Genomic DNA, 22471 nt, shown 5'->3' with positions numbered 1-22471 from the left:
AAATAATGCTTATAAACCATATTTAATAAATAAAGTTGCTTAAACAATTAGAAGGAAAAAAAAGAGCACCATGCATGTATGTATAGTTTAATACGAAGGAACGAAAACCAATCACAGAGTAGGCTACTTTCTTCATTTAAAAACATGAGATACAGTGGCAGGGCTCCAAACAAAAAAATCGAGTAAGGAGCCATTGGCTCCTATAAGAAAAAAACTTAGGAGCCAAATGATTTTTTTAGGTGCCACAGAATAAAATAAATAAATGTTAAATTATTTATTTTACGATTATTATTTATTTATTTATTTACATTTCAACATTTCAATCATACTGTCATGTGTTTGTTTCATTTTTTTCTTGACTTTATCAGCATTTTAATCCATCTTGTAGATGACATTACGTGGGAACTAAATGTCTTTTCCAGCTTGAAATCTACAGTCACAAAGAATTGTTCATTACACAGAATCTGTACCAGTATCATGGAGCATAAGCATCACTTGGCCACTGAGTGTAGCTTGGGCTCCTCCTACATGAGACATTTCAGTAAGTTGTACTGTAGGCTCTCTTATAAAATAGCATACCTTTTGATGTTAATTCGTGTTCATTTTGTACTATATTAGTAAAGAGAAAGATTAAATGGGTTCACTTGCCCTGCGCTAAAGCGACTGCGCCTGCACCATTAAGGAGCGCCAAAACTGTATTGTATGAATTTCGTTATGAATTCGGAATAATTTTAAAGCTGGTACTTTTTATTAAAAAGTGACAAAGCACAGAGCTTTTTGCGATTACTGGACGGCAGTTGCACTTCAAATAATGAAGTTCACGCATTAAAAGAACACAGACCAAGATCTTGTTTACAAGAAGCCATATTAGTAATTATTATAAACGAGAATTGTTAATGATATTGCCAATATTCACACAGCTTACAGCTTTACCTGTTCTAGTTTGTTCAAGTTGTGCATGAAATAGATGCTGTATTTTCTGCACTTTCCCTTCTTACGACTCCGTCATTTCTCTCTCGCTGCACAGCGGAGCTGCGTTTATCAGACTGTGTGCGTCAGCACTGATGTGCGGCAAAGATGAGGACTGTCTAAAACTCTACATTCCACTAAAACTTTGATGCGCATCGTCTCAGTTTAATACGTGAACGTAACAAAAGATTTGATCGCAAAATAATTAGGAAAAAAGGCATTACATTCAAATTTTTAAGTTATAACATGTAAATATATACCCAGATAGCAATAACACTCGGGCTGATTCTGTCTGAAATGCGTGTCTGTCGGTTCAGTCTCGGCATCGGTGAGAAGATAATGGACCAGAGCCACGCCGACTCTACAAAACACTTCTGGCTGACAGACGGCTTTTTCTCTATGCAGGTCCACACTCGGTGCAGTTGTGTGTATTAAATCATCCGCCTGAGAAAACTTTTTTAGCGGTTAAATCCTGAGAAGCTTTCGGCGGGTAGTCGCCAGTGGCGACCTCAGCAAAAACGTCACTTGCAAATTAATATTTATGGTCGCAAATGCGACTGTTTTAGTCGCAGTTTGGAGCCCTGAGTGGAATGGGGAAAAACCACCATAACATCTTTAAATGTTTTTTTAAATGTTGAACTTGCATTCATTTTTCATGGCTTTCTAATCATGCCGCTCTTTTGTGCGAAACGCGAGTGCAACGCTGAGTGATATCTCTCTAGAAAATGTGATAAAAAAAAAAAAAAAAAAAACCTTTTTGCATTCAAATGTGGATTTGTTTTGTTGTTGTTGGTTTTTTTTAATTCAAGGAATAATTGAAATTCAGGTGTTTTTTATTTATTTATTTTTTTTGTTTTGTTTTTTGACAGCCCTAGTACGTTTCATGAGCTATGATTGAACACTGAACTTATTTTTTTGCAATAATCCAAAAGCCTGTGGAAAAATCCTGTTGACTTTTTGTCGAGGGAACCAGTGTGATGCTAACAGCCGATCCGCCTTCGAAGTGACATCATAGTTCCCCTACTCTATTGGCAGGAGAGGCCTAAATTCTATGTTAAAAATCACATTCTTCTCTAAGTTTGAGAAATCTTTTTCAAATATCAAACCTCCATAAACATGTTTTGCTGTTTTACAGCCTATATCACACTAGGTGCGTTTACATGGACACTTTTTGCTTCCATCGGAATGAATTCATTCTGATTGATGAATCCGAATGTAGTGTTTACATGAACGCTAAATAAAGTCATCGGGTTGATATGCGCGTTTATATGTCAGAAGCTTCTGATCGGATTTTCTCTTTTGACGTGCACACTGCATGAATATACAGAGTTTCCCGCTGCTGTCGCATATTTTTTTGATTAGCACATGTGATATTTATCTACTTCGGGTCCTAATTAAGAGATGACCAGCACATGAACTGTTGTGCTGCTTAATGTTACTTAAAAAAAAAAAAAAAAAAAAAAGTAAAAGTGTCCCTTCCCGCACCCAAAACTAGTCGTCTGTTGATGAGAGTCTTAAACAAGGAATGGTGGCACGTGGACCTGTTCCACTTTACATACGCTGAGTGAAAGGGGAGTTTTATAATGACAGGACACTTATTTATGACACTTTATTTGCCTGGAAGAACACCTCATTCCGCGCGTCATACTTCATTACGCTATTTCTACGTCTCGCTCGGATTACAAAAGGAATAAACCACCCCTTACAATACGATCTAAATTTTAGTTGGATCTGGCCAATTAAATCTGATTGACATGTTTACATGTGACTTTTTTTTATTCTGATGTGCTTCTAGTCCTATTATGATCGGATTAGTAGGGTCCATGTAAATGCAGCTACTTATGCTTAAAATATGACGAGTATCATGTTTATCAGTTGTTGAATATATGGCACACAGAAGGATCAGTAGCACTCTGCAAATGCATCTTATGTGAAAGGACAATGCTGATTCTGCACTGTATATGTACTGCAAACGAAATGAGTGTAAACCAGGCATAACTCCAGAACTGCAATTAGAGAGGCAAATGACACTGAAAAAAATGATCTCAAAATCATTTGCCACATGTGGGCATAGTTTAAGGTGGATTGACAAGCACCCAAAATGTTCAAATGCAGAAGTCATTGGAAGTTTTTAATGCCTGTCAATGTGCATTTATCTAAATCGATTCATAAGAGGCATTACCCACAACAGAGTATGGCTCTGTTGACAGAACAGTACCACTGCAGGGGGATGAATCACTCATTCTTTCATTGTTTCGTGACCAGCTGCACTCTGGGTAAGGTACAGTGGTGGAGGGGGTTAGTGAACAGCAACACTGTAACACATACATCTAGTGCATCTCTGCTTCCTTTCCTGCCTGTCTATATGAAATGGGAGGTTTTGCTGTGTGAGTGGGCAAAGTCGTGACAGTCGTCTCTGCCATGAGGAAGAAAACTGCAACACTCGTAGGAGTGCAGCTGCCCACACACATTCATATAAACCTGCATGCGTCCACAACTGTACAACCTGCATACCTCAGCAGTCACCCACATCTCCATAGCAGATGTCCAAGGAGATTGGCATACAATGGTTTATTCTGTAACCCTGCATGCGTGTCTGTTGTGGGTATGCTTGCTTGTAGGCCAAATGTCAAAAATTATGTAATTTGCTCTTTATAGTAATGGAAATAGATCCAGCACAAATATTTGCATATTAATTTATACTGTTTAGACTTTATGTAACATACTTCATGTAACAGTGTGACATCTTGGTTGGTCCTGCACCTTCAGTTTCACTTGTTTAAAGATGGATCTGTGGCGTAACTACCAGAAGTGTAGGCAGGACACTCACTGTTCTCATTTTTTTTAATGAATATTCTTTGTGTTTATGATGGTCTCATGCACTTTCTGTCTCACCTACAGTGCCCACCTTTTTCTTATTCTTAGTAAAGTACATATATTAGTCTGTATTAAGTCTTAATACCTCTCTCTAAAACTCAACTATCATACTATCAAAATTACTCCTGTTAGACAATGAATTAAATTGTGCTATGCATGTTTGGTTCTATATCTTGATAAAAGGATTTTCGATAAATCTGATTTAGCCATCTCCAAAGAAGCATGAACTGTTAGTAGCACCATGCTTAGACAGCAGGCATACACATTGAGAGTGCTAATGTGATTATAGTACCAATATCTTTGGGACATACAGTAGCAATGTCTAAACTTTGAGCTATGTGGAAATAACTTTAGGTTTTCCGTGTTGCCTTGCTGTAATAAACAATAGCTTTTATAACCGAAAATGCAAATGATGCACATTTTGTTGTAACATTCTTGCTTAATTTGTGTGGTTTTAGGACAGAGTCACATACAGTGATGCCATTGCTTCCTGAACATTTACTTTGCTACATTTAGCAGACACTTTTATCCAGAGGGATTTACAGATTGGAAAAGTTTCAAGCAATTTGTCATAAGGGCCAACAATAGTGGAAGTACACAATGCTGAGTTTTAAGTATAAGTCAGGTTAGCAGAGGAGACATGCAGAAGAGAAAGAAGAACTTTTTTTTTTTAAAGATAAATTTGAGTTATAGTTTAAGTGGTTGTGGAGGAGTCATGTCTTCATCCATTTCTTGAATACTGTGATGGTCTCAGCAGATAATGTGGAGGTTGGCACCATACCTGTGGCTCAAGCTATTTTTCCATCTTTAGTGTCTGTTTTAGTGTAAAAAAAAAAAAAAAATAGCGCTTGTGTTGGATTGGTATTGGCCGATTCTTAGAATTTGGAATACTCTCTGTAATCTTACACTGCAAAATAACTCAAAAAAGATTAAAAGTTAACATCATAATTATTTACTGAACCCTTAAATCACAATTATATAATGAAAGCCATAAAAAATAGACAATTAATTGTGATAATCAGAATAATCACCAAAGCCCTAAAACAGGCGATTAATCGCAATAACCGTGACTATTTTTAGACAATTAATCATCAGCCAAATGTCGTTAATATAAATATTGGCCGACCACTAGATCCCACCCACGCGCAGTGCGCGCTATTCATACGGTAATCTTCCATGTGAAATATGGGAAACTGTAAACACCCACATCACTTCCGTAAACAAAGAAGCAAGATTAATTTTTTAGCATTCATATATGCACTGTATGTTCATCAAAACTGTTTTCAAATGTTATCAGAACCGTTTTCAATTTATTAAGGTTTTATTCTGTCTTTAATGCTCACATAGTTAAACATAGTTAAGCCAGCATACACGTATACCCTACACTCAGCAAGCAACGTTGTATATAAAACACTGTATAGGCACTTTTAAAGATACATTTTTCATTGTTAGGCAGGTTTATACTAAGAATGTTAAGTTTTAGAAATGATCAGATGAAGTCAAGTTGTTGTTTTCATACCTTTTATAATATTTTTCAGTCCAAATTAAACACTTAAAGAACTACAATTTTCACCTTGAAGTTTTTTTTTAGGTACTTGAAAGTAAAGTAATTAGTAATCTGATTACTTTTTGCAGTAATCAGTAATGTAATCAAATTTTTCAGTTTTCAAGTAGTAATAAGTCATTTGTAATTACCCAACACTGTTCTGTAATGGTTTGCATGTAGCCTTAATATTTGGTTTTCCGTTTCAGTGATACATTTTCAAGGTTAGTTCAGTAACTGTGAAGAGCATTTGTGTGGAAATTCTGTTCAGTGCATAGAATACAAGGAAACTGCTCCAGTGGAAAACTAAATTATGTGTGGTAAAGCTATGACTGAATGAGAATGCTGTGGTGTGAAGATCATTAGAGTCAAAGGGTTTGCAGCTGTCACCTGAGGAAACATCCGCACTTTATTTATTTATTGAATTTTTATTATTTATTTATTTATTTATTGAGTGGTCAAAGCTTCTGGTTGGAGCATGTGTCTTTTTGAAGGGTGTATAATCACATCACTCATGCTCTAAAGCAGGGTGTCCAGTCCTGCTCCTGGAGGGCCAAAGCCAGATTTTGGGAACAGGTTTTTCTGCTCTAAAGTCTTCCTTCAGCTGTAACCTATGCACTTTGACTCATTTCTCACTCCTTAAAAGAGGATGTCATATTGGATACAGTATGAGGACGAGAAGGAGAAGAGGAACCAATAAAATAATTTGGTGCCTAACATGGACTCTCCCCTGTAAGTCCCCCCTTTTAGTCAAAAGACCTGATTTTGTTTTTAATAGATCCATTGTATATTTGCTTACTTCTAGATTGTGAAGGCACATTCAGTGAACCAGTCAAAACAAAACATCAATTTGTTTGTGAGATTTTCACTACAGAATCAAGTTTTATGGTGGCCAAGCCCTACATTGTTTGCACCTATTTGTACCTTCATGTTTAACTTCCTGGATGCTTATCCTTTTCACCATTTATTTTTATATGAAATTTATTATATACAGTACGTGGCTTCTCAAGGTGTCATCACACCCTCTGTGTCTGTTGCAGTAACATTGCAGTGTATGAAAATCTAATTTTTAGGGCTGGATGATGCCTAAAAACTTTACATTTACAGTTTTTTTTTTTTTTTTTGTAATAAAGTTCAGTCATGTTTACTGATAGGAGTGCTATCAGAGGGATAAAGTTCATTCAGGATTTCAGACATTCACTGTATCTTGCACATCTGCACTGTGCCAAAGCGAGTTCACTGGGCCACCCAAAGAGGGGGTGAGGGGGAAATGTTCCCATGCTTTGAGATACTCTAACCCTGACCAATAATCTCTCAGTGTTGTATGCATTTCTTTTTCAATTTCGTTTTTGTAGTGTGTTTTGGGCATTATTCCAATAGGAATTACTGTTGTTCTATTGTTTACCATCTTCCAGATTACATCCCACCAATAGAATCTATTAAATACTACTATTAAGTAGACACTAGTTCAATCCATTACATTTTCTATTGTGTTTTGGTTCTGTTGTTTTTTTTTTTTTTTTCAGCAGGTAATACTATAATGGTATTGCTACTTTTACAGAATTTACTTAATTACTGAATTTAACAGGAAAGATTAGTTTATTTTGTGTAAATAAAGAACTGTATTACTTTATTTAAAGCTCCAATATGTAGGAATTTTGTAATAAAATTTCCGAAAATAACTTGCACAGTGTGATATATTTCCTCCAGTTGTGTACTTACAATATCTCAAAAGTCTCCAAAGATTTTTTTATTTCAGAGAAATTCCGATTTTAAATAACTGGCCGTCCCGGAAAAAAATATGTCGCCTCTCAGTGACGCAATGTCCGCTCTATACTTTTTTTCCGGTGTAGACCATGTGATGTTCCACCACACCGGAATATCACATGGTCAATTGCGGAAGTGGTGGTTATGTTATAGCCGCGCGTATGGTTTGGTTGTCGTTGTTATGGATCACGATAACTCTTTGGCGAGTATTGAAGTGCCAGTAAAACGTAAGTTATATTGCTCTTTGTACTAAGGTAAGGATTTTTATCACGTGTGGTGACCGAGATTATGGCAGTACAATTAAATACAATCGGATATGTGTTATTAAAAATATATTTAGTCATTACTTGCAAATGTTCGTTCAAATTTACATTTAGAACGATTGGTTTGAGCACGTTAAACAACACGGCATTAACCATAAACACGTAACACTGCACAACATTAACCCAACAAATCATTTAACAAATAGCTGTAAGTGGTAACGGGATAATATAGTATAACATTTCACGTTCCTTGCAGTTCATTAATTATGATGACATAAAATAATACGATCATATATACAGGTAATACAAAAAACGAATAAATTACCTCATCCGTGATCATGATTCGTTTATCCAATTTAGATACATTGCTATGGTGAAAACGCATTAAAAACGACATCTCCCATCGTCACCTGCTTCATAGCGTCATCAAGCTTCTCCTTTGTTATTGTTGGAAATGCGCCCTCTTGTGGTAAATTACAAAAGTCACATACTGGAGCTTTAATTATTAAAGTATCACATAGGCTGATTTATTCATTTTTAAGTATTTGGGATTTTAAGAACAAATGGAAAATGTGCTGAATGTTTAATTTCATCCAAGTGAAATTAGCAAAGCAGTTAGACTGAATTTACACTTGTTTTAAACATTTTTTTTTTTTTATGTCGGGCATTTACGCATTTGGCTAGAGCAGTGCTGATTATGGAGAACAGAGGTCCGCTCAATCTATTGGTTAGTAAGGCTTTCACTCGAGACGATTCTATAACAAACCTTTTTAAGTTGTGCCAACTCAAAAAAACATTTGTCTGTAGAATACCTGAAGTTGACTTAACAAAAAAATGCTACTGGAAATTGGTACCAAGAAATATGTAACAACTGAAAATGTCAATAACAGAGTCCAAGTCTAATACCATAGGATACTACTTACAGAACTCATTTTTCAAACTTGATGTGCTGTTGTGGCCAGTTTCAAATCGCATATTTGGTACACTGCCTTTGTCTTGTCCTTTGTCTTGTACTCAATTTGAAGTGCTCCCACACAGCTGAGGTCTTGGCATTTTTGTCTTCTCTTCCAGATGAACTGAATCCTGACGTTCACTCATAGGCAATTCATATTCAAGGGCGAATGAGAATGTTTCACGGGGGATGCCAGGTGTTCGATTTGGTTTTTTTTTTTTTTTTTTTTTTTTTTTTTTTTTTTTTTTTTTAATATTCGAATCTCAAAATCGAAAATCAAATGCCAACCCACCGAACGAATATTCGAATAATCAAATATTCTGGTCCAGCCCTATGGGTCACTCCAGTGTACATAAAATTTAAGCAAGCACAACAAAAATTTCCCCTAGCTTTTTCTCAACTTTTGTCAAAAAAAAAAAAAAAAAAAAAAAAAACAGTTATACTGACTGAAAAGTATTTGTCAGTCATACAAAAAATGTTTAGTTGAGTTGACTCAAGATTGTTAGTTTTCTAGAAATCTGCGACGATTCTATAACAAACCTTTTTAAGTTGTGCCAACTCAACATTTTTTGTCTGTAGAACTCAAATACCTGAAGTTGACTTAACAAAAAAATGCTACTGGAAATTGGTACCAAGAAATATGTTAAAACTGAAAACTTCAATAACAGAGTCCAAGTCTAAAACTGAAAACACTGACACAATATTAAAAAAAAACATTTATTCAAAAGAGCACTTTTTTAACACAATGTAGACATTGAGGAGGACAAGTCTAAACTGCCAAAAAATACATGGCCTAATGGTTAGAGAGTCGGACTTGTAACCCAAAGATCGGAGATTCGAATCTCAGTACTGGCAGGGATTGTAGGTGGGGGAGTGAATAACCGGCCACACACACACACACACACACACACAAAAAGGCTGCTCACTGGATTACAAAAAGATTTAAATGTTACATTTTTAGGCTGGTCTGCCTCAGCAGTTTACCAGCAATGTCGTCAATGTCAAAATGATTGAGAAGGCCAATCAAAGCAAAATAAAAATCAAATTTGACCTAGGCCTATCCCAACAAATGTTCAAGACATGGTTACAGCCTTGCCTAAAGAGATAATTCCCTAATTTATTTCCTTATGTCTCAAACTCATATTTATCTTAAAAGTTTTGAAACCCTTTTACTTTTCATTTTATGGGTGGAAACATATTAGTCTATGAAAATATCTTTGTGTTCTAAACAAGAAAGGCAGTCATATGAGTTTGAGATAGAACAGAGTAGATGATGATACATTTTCATTTTTGGGTAAACTTTCCCTTTAAATATTGCTCAAATGAAACAAGATTTTATACATTGGACTAGACTGCCAAAACCTGCATCAGTACATAGATAGAACTGCTATCATCATAATATAAAAATCCTGTAATTCTATGCTTTTTAAATTCACAAATATTAAGCCAAAGTGATTCAACACTGTAACAGTGAAATTAAACACTGCAGTTAATTATAATTTTCTTCTGTATGATTCCTTGCAGATCATAATTGAGTGTCAAAAATACTGAAAATGTATTAGGGATGGACAAAGGGTCATACATGGAGGAGTGCTAGGGGCAACAAATCCACAAAAACTGACTGTAAAAATCATGAAAAATTGTAGTGCTGGGACAAAAAAGTAGAACATTTATGAGACAAAAAAACATCCATGGGAACCAAGTAGACAAAATAACTGTCAATGAAAGTGTGTAACCGCTACTTTCAAAGGGATTCATAATCATGGGAATTATACTGGCTCGTTGAAATGGTTTTAACGATAGTTTGCAGCAAAATCCATTGCAACAAAAACGTAATTATTTCATGTAACAGGATTAAAAAACAGCTAGATTTAAACATCCAGTAATGTTTGATAACTTAAAAAGAAAATGTAGTGGTGTTTCTTTTCTAAATAACCAATATCTACTAAGTTTACTGGGGAATTGTGACTTCAAGAAAAAACATCGATAATCAAAAAACAAAAAAGCACACTTACCATAAAAACATTCCTCTGGATTATTGCCATGTGCTCTTCTTTCATAAACACTCTTCGTCTGATGCTTGCTGAACACTTGTTTCTCCCGCGTTGAAAAGTTCAAAGCATTGAAAACTAAACGTTGCGGTACTATACACAGCTGGCATGTACTGAGGGTGTGGTTTAGTGCACGAGAGAAAATAATGCCTTCATCAGAAAACGTGCTGATAATATTTTTTAAATGTATGGTTTATTTAAAAATAATTCAATAGAACAGGCCATAAGTGCTAATTGTGATCTGAACTAGTGAGATGAGCACACAAGACACTCATTTCTAACTAGACATGTGCCGGTATTCGGTAATGCGATATCACAGTAATGAATATGCATGATATTGTTATCGTGGGCACTTCAGAATACCGTGAATAATTATATATTACAAATTATTCAGAATTTGGAATGCATTTTAAGAATACTTTTCCCATCAACTGGTCAAAATGCACAACATTGCTGTATGCTACTTGAAAGACACGTGTGCGCTCTGATGTAAACAAGCAGGCATGAGAAGCACATGGAGGAACACGTGAGAAACGGCTGATTGAAAGCACAATCACTCTCTGACAGCAGATGGCGCTAAACTGCAGAAAATGCAGCCGTTACCCTGGAAACCCCATAAATAAAGCAGCTGCTCTACTTTCTAAAACGTATTTAAATAGATTTAAATAGCCATTCAGATATATATATTCGCTATGGTGTTCATCACAGTGCCAAATACTTAAAGGGATAGTTCACCCAAAAATCAAAATTATGTCATTAATGACTCACCCTCATGTCGTTCCAAACCCGTGAGACCTCCGTTCATCTTCGGAACACAGTATAAGATATTTTAGATTTAGTCCGAGAGCTTTCTGTCCCTCCATTGAGAATGTATGTACGGTATACTGTCCACGTCCAGAAAGGTAATAAAAACATCTTCAAAGTAGTCCATATGACATCAGAGGGTCCGTTAGAATTTTTTGAAGCATCGAAAATACATTTTGGTCCAAAAATATCAAAAACTACGACTTTATTCAGCATTGACTTCTCTCCCGGGTCTGTTATGAGCGCGCCATTCACAGCACATCCGGTTCGCGAACGAATCACTCGATGTAACCGGATCTTCTTGAAACAGTTCACCAAATCGAACTGAATCGTTTGAAACGGTTCGCGTCAACAATAAGCATTAATCCACAAATGACTTAAGCTGTTAACTTTTTTAACATGGCTGACACTCCCTCGGAGTTCAAATAAACCAATATCCCGGAGTAATTCATTTACTCAAACAGTACACTGACTGAACCGAGCCAGATAACGAACGAAACATTGACTCGTTCTCGAGTCAAGAACCGTTTCTGTCGGACGCGTCCGGTCCGAGAACCGAGGAGCTGATGATACTGCGCATGCGTGAAGCAGACTGACACACACAGCGCGTCTGAACCGAACTGGTTCTTTTGGTGTTTGATTCTGAACCGATTCTGTGCTAATGTTATGAGCGTGGGTAAACCGAAGGCTTGAATCAAGTGCAATCATCGCCAATTAAGTCATTACGTCGAGCGCAAAAGAACTGGTGAACCGTTTTTGGCAACCGGTTTATTGAATCAAACTGTCCGAAAGAACCGGTTCGCGGAGAAGAACAGAACTTCCCATCACTACCGGTGATCCGAAAACCGATGCAACCGGTTCTTGACTCGAGAACGAGTCAATGTTTCGTTCGTTATCTGGCTCGGTTCAATCAGTGTACTGTTTGAGTAAATGAATTACTCCGGGATATTGGTTTATTTGAACTCAGTGGGAGTGTCAGCCATGTTAAAAAAGTTAACAGCTTAAGTCATTTGTGGATTAATGCTTATTGTTGACGCGAACCCGTTTCAAATGATTCAGTTCGATTTGGTGAACTGGTTCAAGTAGATCCGGTTACATCGAGTGATTCGTTCGCGAACCGGATATCACTAAACTGCAGTGTTGTGAACGCGCTCATAACAGACCCGGGAGAGAAGTCAATGCTGAATAAAGTCGTAGTTTTTGATATTTTTGGACCAAAATGTATTTTCGATGCTTCAAAAAATTCTAACGGACCTTCTGATGTCACATGGACTACTTTGAAGATGTTTTTATTACCTTTCTGGACGTGGACAGTATACCGTACATACATTGTCAATGGAGGGACAGAAAGCTCTCGGACTGAATCTAAAATATCTTAAACTGTGTTCCGAAGATGAACGGAGGTCTTACGGGTTTGGAACGACGTGAGGGTGAGTCATTAATGACATAATTTTGATTTTTGGGTGAACTATCCCTTTAAGTATTCAGATGTAATGGGCTATTTATTTTCAAACTTTTTTTTTTTTTCATTTTAATCTGGTCTACAACATGCCCTAGATATTGTTTGAAAGTGTTTTGATTCTTTATTGTTCATTCAGACTTTACATTAGGGCTTCATTAGTTAATTCATTAGTTAACAAACTGCCAATGAAAAATTCTTCTGAACATTCATTAATCTTAGGTATTGCAATATTTAATGACACATTGTTAAAATTGAAAGATGCAACTGTGTTATTTAATAAGCTAACATGAACTAAGACTTAGCAAAAACTAAGCAAATGTAGCTATTGCTCATTGTGAATGTTAATGCATTAACTAAGGTTAACTGAGATCTTATTGTAAAGTGATACTGATTGTTCTTTATAGTTCTTTTGCACTTTAATCTGTATAAAACTTTTAACTTTATATATTTTTCTTGGTTGCTTTATTGTATAGTTATTTTTGTTATAAGAAAAAAGTTATTAAACCTGATATACTGTATTATGACCACTTTTTTTGAAACTAAATTTCAATATCGTGATAATACTGTGTATAAAAGCATTAACAATTAATCGCAACAGGAAAATTTGATACCGGCATATCCCTACTTCTAACGAAACTTCACAATTAAAAAAGTCTTCCTGCAGATATAATTGTATTATTATTGTACTGTTATATCAGTATTATTATTGTAATATTATATTAATTGTATTATTGTACACTAATATATTATACAATTGTATATTAGGCACGTTTTTAAGAATTACACAATAAATATATTATATATAATAAATAAGTATTATTATTATTATAATTATTATTTACTGTGTAATTCTAATAGTGTACAGAATTGTTGTTGTTACTGTACAATATTATTACATTTCACATTTACATTTATGCATTTAGCAGACACTTATTTCCAAAGTGACTTACAGTGCATTCAGGCTATACATTTTTTTTTTTTTTTTTTACCAGTATGTTCATACCATTATGATCTTACAATTATACATTAAGGAACATTTTAGTTCTTTTAAAAATCACTAACTATTTTTCTTCATTGTCCTGATGTAAACAAATGTTTAAATGTTTTAAAAATTTTATTTTATTTTTTTACTATATGGGTGGGCAGTTCCCTAATGAGATTGACTTGACTCAATTTTATAAGTTAGCAGAAGTTTTTATGGATGAACTTGCAATACGCTGTTCACAAAACTCATCTTAAGTTTATGGAAAAAAACTTGCTTTAAGCTGAATAAATGTATTTAACTTAGTTGTACTGACTTTTTCATGGATTTTTGCTGGCCCAGCACAACAAAACCAGTCATTTAAACTTTTTTTTAATTTGTTTTTTACAGTGTGAGGAAACATTCTTGGTTTTCCAATAATAGAGTGCCTCTTGTAGACAGTTTAGTTTGATGTAGTTGGTTGGTGTATACTTTGGGCTTTAGATGTTGTAATTGTCATTCTTGCAGGTCACTTTCTTAATGTGCTTGTGCATAGGAAATAGTAAAGGAAATAGATGTTTGCATGTTATGTTGTTTTCATGCTCTTGTGTTGCTTCCCAAACCCTTAGGTTACATTTGAAAAAGGTAAAATTAATTCAGCATGATGCTAATTCATCTGAATAAGACTTGAAATGCCAGTACTTTTTATTCTAAAATCAATTGTTCCTTTCTGACTATAAGTTTCTCCACATCCTATTAATCTAAACTCTCCCCGGACGTCCTTCATAGTCCAAAGTATTATTTTGTGCAAGTGTGATATGCAGCAGTTCTGCTGTTTGATTCAGTAAGTGCTGCTGTGTCTTTGTGGCTGCTTTATCTAATGCTCTGCTGTGACACTTTAGGCATACTTTCTTGGGTTATCTTGACAGGCAAATATTAGAAAACCTGTTCTGCTACACTAAAATTCATTCATGCTTTATGCAAACAAGAGTAAGACAGTAAAAAAAAAAAAGACAAGAATAAGATACTATGTTATGAATTAAAATTCAATTCACAGTTCAGTTTTAAATTTTTTGTTAAAAACTGTTAGACCATTAGATATTCATCATCTTTTAATCATGTTACATTATAGACCGTTTTACTTGGCCTTTTAATTGTCTGTGATGTTGTCAGATATATGACATTAAATACATGTCATCCCCATCCTACATTTTGACTTTTTGTGTGAATCCAGAGGATTAGACCAAGAAATATGTTTGGTATCCAAGTATATTTGTTTTGTATGTTGGTTTCCAAAACCTAGTTCTTTGGGATTTTTTTTTTATGTCCTCCAGACTGAAATCATAATTTATAACCTCATTATAGTTTACTATATTAGTTGGGTAGGACTACACTGGCATACATTGAGGCAAGAGACATCTACAGAGGAAAAAATTAATCCATCAGTCAGTAGAGCGCTTTGAAGTGGACCAGAAAAAGGGTCTCATTTATCTTTTTATTTACACTGTTGTTTTGGCATTAATCACACACATTAGGCACAATATTTGAAATTAGACAATGTCAAAGAAAAATCTAGTACAAAACCCATTCTGTTACAAAGCAAGCATGAGAACTCATATGTCTATGACCGTACGTGTTTCTACAAAAACAAACATGTGCACTATTAACTTTAGTTTCTTCTGTTCATCAAGATATCAAATATTTTTTTCAAGCTGCAGTCTTTGCATCTGAGCAATTGGCATTTCTTGTCAAATACCAATTTGAGATGTCTGACAAAGCTGCTGACTATAGTGGCAGGCAGATGAGCAAAATTACCCACCAGTGCACTACAATGATTTCACTAAACTTCTTTCTTTCCAAACTTTATCTTTTTGTACCTTTTTTTTTTACGTGATTTCATGAGAATTCATATGTATTTGACAAAATTTGATTCTACAAAACGTACATTTACAGTATGTATACACAGACGCTGAAATGTACAATATTGACGTATATTCAACATCTAAATGTACAATACTGACATTTTCAGCATCTAAACGTACAATAAACATGTATTTACAGCATTACTGATGTATTGGGAACATCAAAACATAAATTATTAAAGTAAATTATTTCGAAGTTTTACAGCAGGAAAAACTAAGACGGTCTGTCCGTGAAGAGGTGGAGGAGGCTCCATGATCTGGGGTGCTTTTTCCTTCAGTGGGAAAATTGAGCTTCAGGTTGTGCAGGGGCATCAAACGGCGGTTGGCTATTTTGTACTTCTCTCACAGATGCCGTCTTATGGTTATTTCAGCATCAGTCAAAACCTACAATAATGTAGGTTTTGTGCTTGTTAAACGTTACGTACTAATACCTATGTACAAACAGTGAGACCAAGCTGTATTATTCCTTGTATGGTCTTGAACAAACATTCATGTTTCTCACAAGCATCCTCTCCCCCTTCTCTACCCATCACCCCCCCCCCCCCCCCCGTGATGCTCTTATTTCCTGACCTTGCCCTTTTCTGTTGTGTTCCTTTCTTGTCTCATTTTAGAGGCTTGGTTACCTCTATTCAACTAGCCACCAGATGGTATTCAAATTAGACCCCTTGCATTAAAGCAGAGTTTTTCCATGCTCTTTCCACAATGGAGAGTCGGCTGGTTCACCCTGAAATAGTGACCCAGAAGCCCCCTGTGCTTCTCTTTCCAGTGTCTGTAAAGGAATCCAGAGACCAGAACTCACTCCATGGGCTGCTGGGCCAGTGCAGCCCAAAGAAAATTGGGTGTTTCTGAAAGAGACAAATCAAATGTGCTGCCTGTTTTTTCAAAGAAGTTATGTTTAACCACACAGCTGCAGACAACCTAATGTTAGTGTTTAATTGGGTTTTTCATCCCTGAATGAAGATTACATTGAAAGGTGTTACACTGTTCACATCTAAAAATCCATATTTTTGTTTCTAAATGCTGTATATCTTCCCCTAAATCAGTTTTGAGAGAACTTGATAAATATAGCATACTTTAACAATGTTAAATACTATCATCTATCTCTTTTTAATGTGCAGAAAGAATTTTATGTAAGAACTTTATAGGTTGATTTAAGAACTGGCTCTCAGCTTTGCACATTGTTCTAGTAAGTGATTATTCAAGGGTCGATGGCATAAACTTGGACCAGCATCCAAACTCATCTGATTGTCCAAGCAATGGAAGATGAGGAGTGTATAACCTATTTGAAATTGGTCGTTATTTTGTGCAATTTTGTTTGGTGCCACGCAAGGCAAAGAAATTACACCCAGACAGGGTGGCCCATGGGTTTTTTGTGCCCTTGGCAAAATCTTTCAAATTAGCTTATGTCATTATATTAAAACCTCCATAGAAACTCTGCAAAGATTTGTGGTTACTTGTTAAAAAAAAGCACTAAAACATCTATGTAATTTTCCATCCATTTCATTTTGCTAGCATTAAGATTTAAAGGGCACCTATTATGCCCCTTTTTACAAGATGTAATAAGTCTCAGGTGTCCCCAGAATGTGTCTGTCAAGTTTCAGCTCAAAATACCCCACAGATTATTTATTATATCATTTTGAAAATGCCTATTCTGAGAGGAAGGCCTATTTTTGTGTGTGTGTCTGAAGGTAAACAGCTTGGAAAGAAATCTAATATTAGATCTGTGTATAAAGTGAAGCAGTAAATAACAATAAATAAATAAAAACAAAGTCTCTCACTGCTCTTCACTGAATAACTTCTATGGCTTTAATAATAAGACATATATTGCTTAAATGCTGCTTTCAAATGCTCTAGCATGAAGATAAACATGGCGGATTGTGTGCGGCTCACTCAGGGCGGGGTCTCTGCTAATACAGCGGTGTCCGTCAGTGGCTGTGGGAGGGGCCTGAGCAATGTGACGTCACATTGCTCAGAGAATCAAAATGGCAGGTCTAATGAGACTGATTTAGTTTAATAGGGATTAAAAAATAAGGAGTGGATGGATTTTTATCATTGTAGGGTGGTTGTGTTCACACTCTGTGTGATGCATTTATGTCCAAACACCATCTAAAAGTGGATTTTGCATAATAAGTGCCCTTTAAGGTGGATTGAGTATATATACAGCAGCATGTCTCACTGCTGACACTGCTTCTTGAACTGATAGCAAAAGTAAGTAGAAGATAAAACTTTGAAAACCAGCAATGTGGAAAGATTTTAAATGTGCAATAAAAAAAAAAATCGTATATTCAAAAAATAATTTGACTCAAACAGATGTAATAACTAAATAAACAGCACATTCAAACAATAAACAAATACAAATTGAAGTAAATATTAAATATGCAGACCTTAAAAGCAAATGTTTTAGAAAGGTTGGCTAGCTTATTTCACTCTGTGTGACATTTGTGTCATTGCTTCTGTCATTCAAAAGTGCTTTAAGCTGCCTTTTATTTATATACTGCTGCTTTATTTGTGATTTTCACTTTGTTGTTTGGTCATTATTCAGAGCTCATCTTTTATTTGTTGTTTTTGGTTCTAACCATTAATGAAAAAAAATTGTAAAGAAAACTCACCTAAAAAGCAAATGGCGTGTTGACTAAACTGGCTTGCACTTGATTGCCCAGTTCTTTTGTTTATTCTTTAATACTTGTATCTTGTAACTTGTATCTGATTTTGAGCTGGATTGTAACCATTAAAGGTTCACTTTTAGTTTAAGGAATTTGATGACATACCAACTGTCATTGCATCACACAAAAGCTAAATGTTTATCTCAGGGAATTTGGGATTGTAATGTTGACATCATGAAGCTGAAGTCTGTTTATGTTCTGCCTTCCTCTGTGGTTCTGATTACCAAAGAATGTTTATAATCTGGGTCCAAAGTCTCATGGGAACCATTGACTCGGCACCAGAACGCCTCTGTTCCTGCCATGATTGAGGGAAGTGTGTCTGAAACTGCTGGAAACTAACACAGGGATAGGCAACGTCGGTCCTGGAGTGTCAGTGTCCTGCAGAGTTTAGCTCCAACCCTGAAAACTAAAAAAACTCACCTGGCTGTAGCCCTAGTAATTCTGAATACCTTAATTAGCTTGTTCAGGTGTGTTTGATAAGGGTTGGAGCTAAACTCTGCAGGACAGCGGCACTCCAGGACCAACGTTGCCTATCCATGCACACAACACTCTGATGATTGTGGTGTATTCACATTTCTCATTTTGTTGCACACTTCATGTAGTTTCCTTTTCACCACTGAATGCAGCTTAAAAACACTCATTTTCTGCGGATTAGACTGTGGTTTTGTGAGGGTCTCTTTCAGAGCAGCTCTGACAGATGACCTATTGAAATCACTATAGAACTGTCTGCCTGTTGCCAGGGCAACACTAGATCGCTTCTCCTTTTTTATGCGCTCACATGACTGGATGTTGACGTCATCGGGGGAGGGACACTGCCGGAGTTTTGTCCACTCTTTACTGCATAGGGCTTTGAAGAATCTTGAGGACTTGTTGAATAGAAACAGTTAGTCTTAGTCTTGGTAGGTTTCTGTTAGCTACCAGCCTCATCCTCAGGTATACATAGCTGGGTTATGGACTGTTGAAGGCAGTGGGTTGCAGGGAAAAATAGAACTAGAAAAAGAGGTAAGTCGTCATTTTTTTTTTCTTCTCTAGGAATGCCCCATGTTTTTTTTTATTATTATTTTAGTGTGATATCTTAGAGGTGGTGAGATTGTATTGGTTCGGCTATCCAAGATGTCCGTGTGATTATTCGTGCACAGCTGTTGCAGGCTCTCTTACTCCGTCACACGCGATCAGCACACTGGGGTTCTATGAACAGGAGAAAGGATGTAGTTAACCATTCCCTTTCTGTCATTTACTCGGTAAACTCCTGTGTACACACAGATTGTCTCCTCCAGTGTTTCCATGCCCTTTCAGGTCCTATCCATCTCTTGTTTTCTGTTGTTTTGTAGATGGGCTGAATGAATTAGATTACGATAGTCCAGTTATCTCCACCACCAGCTCTGAATTTAGTCATATTGTCATAGCAGAAATGGCTACATTAAGCCTCTTTCACACAGAGATTCCGGAAAATACACAGATAATGTGTCCTGTGATTTCTCACAGGATTGTTTAATTTTGGTTCATTCACACTGGCAGTGATTTTTCGCAATCTGTGCATGCGTTCACACACACATCCCATAAGGATCCCGTAAAGACATGTGACGTAATGTGACACGCACCATTTCTCTAAGCTGGAGAACGATCTCCGCTTCAGCGCAGATAGTGAGGGGCTCCCTGATCTCTGCTTCATTCCAGTTTGCAGATATTTTTTTGTCATAAATGTTGATCTGCCTTCAAAACACCCGGTAAAAGAGTTGCACGATAACGTGTCATCACTACAACACACCCTTTACGGCATTGGTCCTGCATTTTGTTGACACACGGCTCGTTCCGGGACTGATCGGGGCAATGTTACTAGGTCCCCATATCGGGATCAATCCCGATATATGTTTGTGTTCAAACTGAAGGCACTCCGACAATTTTCCGTGATCAGCGCACTGTGTTAAAGGGGCTTTGGAAAGCCTCGTGGGAAAGGATGAGAGATGAGGGAGCTGGCATAATCTGCCCAAATTCTTCCTCTACTCTTTCCCAACTTTTCATCTTCACCTTCCCCCACACTTTCACTCCTCGCTTAACTCATATATGTGAGTGAGCGTGTGTGTTAAAAATGCTCTCTTTGAGGAGACGCACTTGCACTGAATACCAGAATAGCCCCATCCCCCCCAGCGCATTGAACATGGGTGGAGGGTGATCTGTGGCAGGAAGAAAACATTTATTGGTAATTGCTTGAATTTTTTGAAAGCTCAACAGTTGGCTTTATTCATAAATAGTTATCACTTTAAACCCAAGAAGATATCCTGTCAGAGAGCTTTCTAGCAGACAGTGCATTTTGCACTTTAGCTAAAGCAAAAGATACTTTCCACTCCTAAAGGAAGGATCATAATATATATCACTAGCTAATTTACCAACAGCTAATTTAATGTAACAACCTACTTGAGGAGCAGTGCTCTGCTTGACTCCTGTTGTGAGACATATTGGTTATTAGATGATATCGGGTCCCTGTAGTGATATGGCAGTATTCCATACACACACTCGTGCACACATGGCCTACTGGTAGTTCAGAAACACATGGCACCAAAGACAAACACACTCCTGCGTTGGAGGCCTGCAGGCTGTAGGGATGAGAGACACTGCTGGCAGCTTGTTCAGCACAGCCCACATGTGTGGGAGGAGATTTTCCTCGCCGCATCCACTGCTATTGTGTGTTATCAGCCTTGTCTGTTATTACAGTGTGTGTGTGTGTGTGTGTGCAGTGTGTAGGTAGTGCTTGAGTGTTGTGTGTATCTATTAAATGGCTTAAATTCACCAGAGTGCCAAATGAACATAATTATTTTTTTTCATTATCTGGCCTCTTAAGTGCTGTTTTAATAGCATTCTCAAAGTCAGTATCACCCTGATAAGCACTTAATGGTATACTGTATGTATCTCAAACCTACGCACACTACTAGTGTTTACTAAAGCACGCTTTCATTTTCGAAAAGTTAAATCAATTTTCCCATTTCAGGGCCCAGTGAAATAAATGTTGCATTTTTCTGTTGCATAAACAGGTTAGGAATAGTTCACCCAAAAGTAAAAAAAAAAAAACCCTAATTTACTCACCCAGCCTGTATCAACTTATTCCTTATGTTGAACACAAAAGAAGATATTTTGAAGAACGCTGGTAACCAAACAGTTGAGTGTAGCCCTTGACTTCCATTGTATGAAAGAAAAAAAAATGATGGAAGGCCACGGCTACCAGCAACTGTTTGGTTACTTGCATTATTAATATTATCTTTTGTGTTCAGCAGAAGAAAGAAACTCATACAGGTTTAGAACAACTTGAGGGTGAGTAAATAATGATAGAATTTTCATTTTTGGGTGAACGATCGCTTTAAGGCCTATTCACACAAAGACTAATGTTTGGCATGAAAATTCTGACTGATTTATCACATGCAATCTGGATTCTTCATCTATTCACTGTCACTGCCATATTCTGTTTGTATCACCACTAAGTTATAGTTTTATGCAACAGTAGTGGTTTCGATCAAAAGCGCAAATCTTATTGGTTAGCCAGTTTTACTTGAGGTCCAGTGGAATATATTAAATTGAAATATGGAATATATTAGAATGCTCATCCATAAAAATAAAATCAGTCACTTGTTCTGATGGAATGCAAATGTTCGTGTTGGTCTGAACAGATGCATTAACAGCTGTTCTTTAAAACTTAAATGTTTTTCATGCTAAATTTTTGCACTGAATATTCATATGGATGTGAACAAGCCTTTACTTTCAATTTATTAGGTACTTTTTATCCAAAATGACTTTCAGTTAGAGATCTGCTCTATCCTGCATTAACTTGAACCTGGCTCTAAAATGACATTTGGTCATCTGACCCAATCGATACTGTCACACTTTAAAACTTTAAATCACTCACTGTCTTTTCATGTCTTTGTCTGCTGATTCTTACAGCTTTTTTTTCAAAGAGTGTGTCTGTGCAGTTGCACAGAACAAGTTTAAATTAATATTAAGAATAATAATATTTTATTTGTAATAACCTGACCTATTGCAGGCTCATTTGAAATGAAAAACTGATCTAAACCTTATTTTAATATTTGTCGGATCCTGTCTAGCTTAGGCTTGGTGGCAGACCTCTACTTGTTGAACACTAATTGTAGGGTTGAAAAACCAGCTGTGTTGCCTGTGACAGGCTCTTTCGCAACCACTCACTGTTAGAGAATATCTAGTGTATTATCTAGTCATTTCTGCTGCACATATG

At 36.3% G+C, this 22471-nt stretch overlaps 1 protein-coding gene across 3 annotated transcripts in view; it reads left to right on the top strand.

The window, feature by feature from the left end:
* LOC109073052 (neurocalcin-delta A) overlaps positions 1 to 22471 on the top strand; it is a 60155-nt gene that overhangs the window by 16878 nt on the left and 20806 nt on the right. The window contains exon 1 of one of the 3 annotated variants that reach the window (XM_042772030.1): positions 19060 to 19236. The exons of the other annotated variants lie outside the window; for them this stretch is intronic. The gene's annotated coding sequence lies outside the window, so the exon portion shown is untranslated. Of the gene's footprint in view, positions 1 to 19059; positions 19237 to 22471 lie in introns of those variants that run through there. 3 annotated transcript variants of the gene reach the window in all.

The sequence above is a fragment of the Cyprinus carpio genome, chromosome A16, assembly GCF_018340385.1.
Source record: "Cyprinus carpio isolate SPL01 chromosome A16, ASM1834038v1, whole genome shotgun sequence".
NCBI lineage: Eukaryota > Metazoa > Chordata > Actinopteri > Cypriniformes > Cyprinidae > Cyprinus > Cyprinus carpio.
Note: the sequence above shows the minus strand (reverse complement) of the source record. Positions and strands in the feature narration are given on the sequence as shown.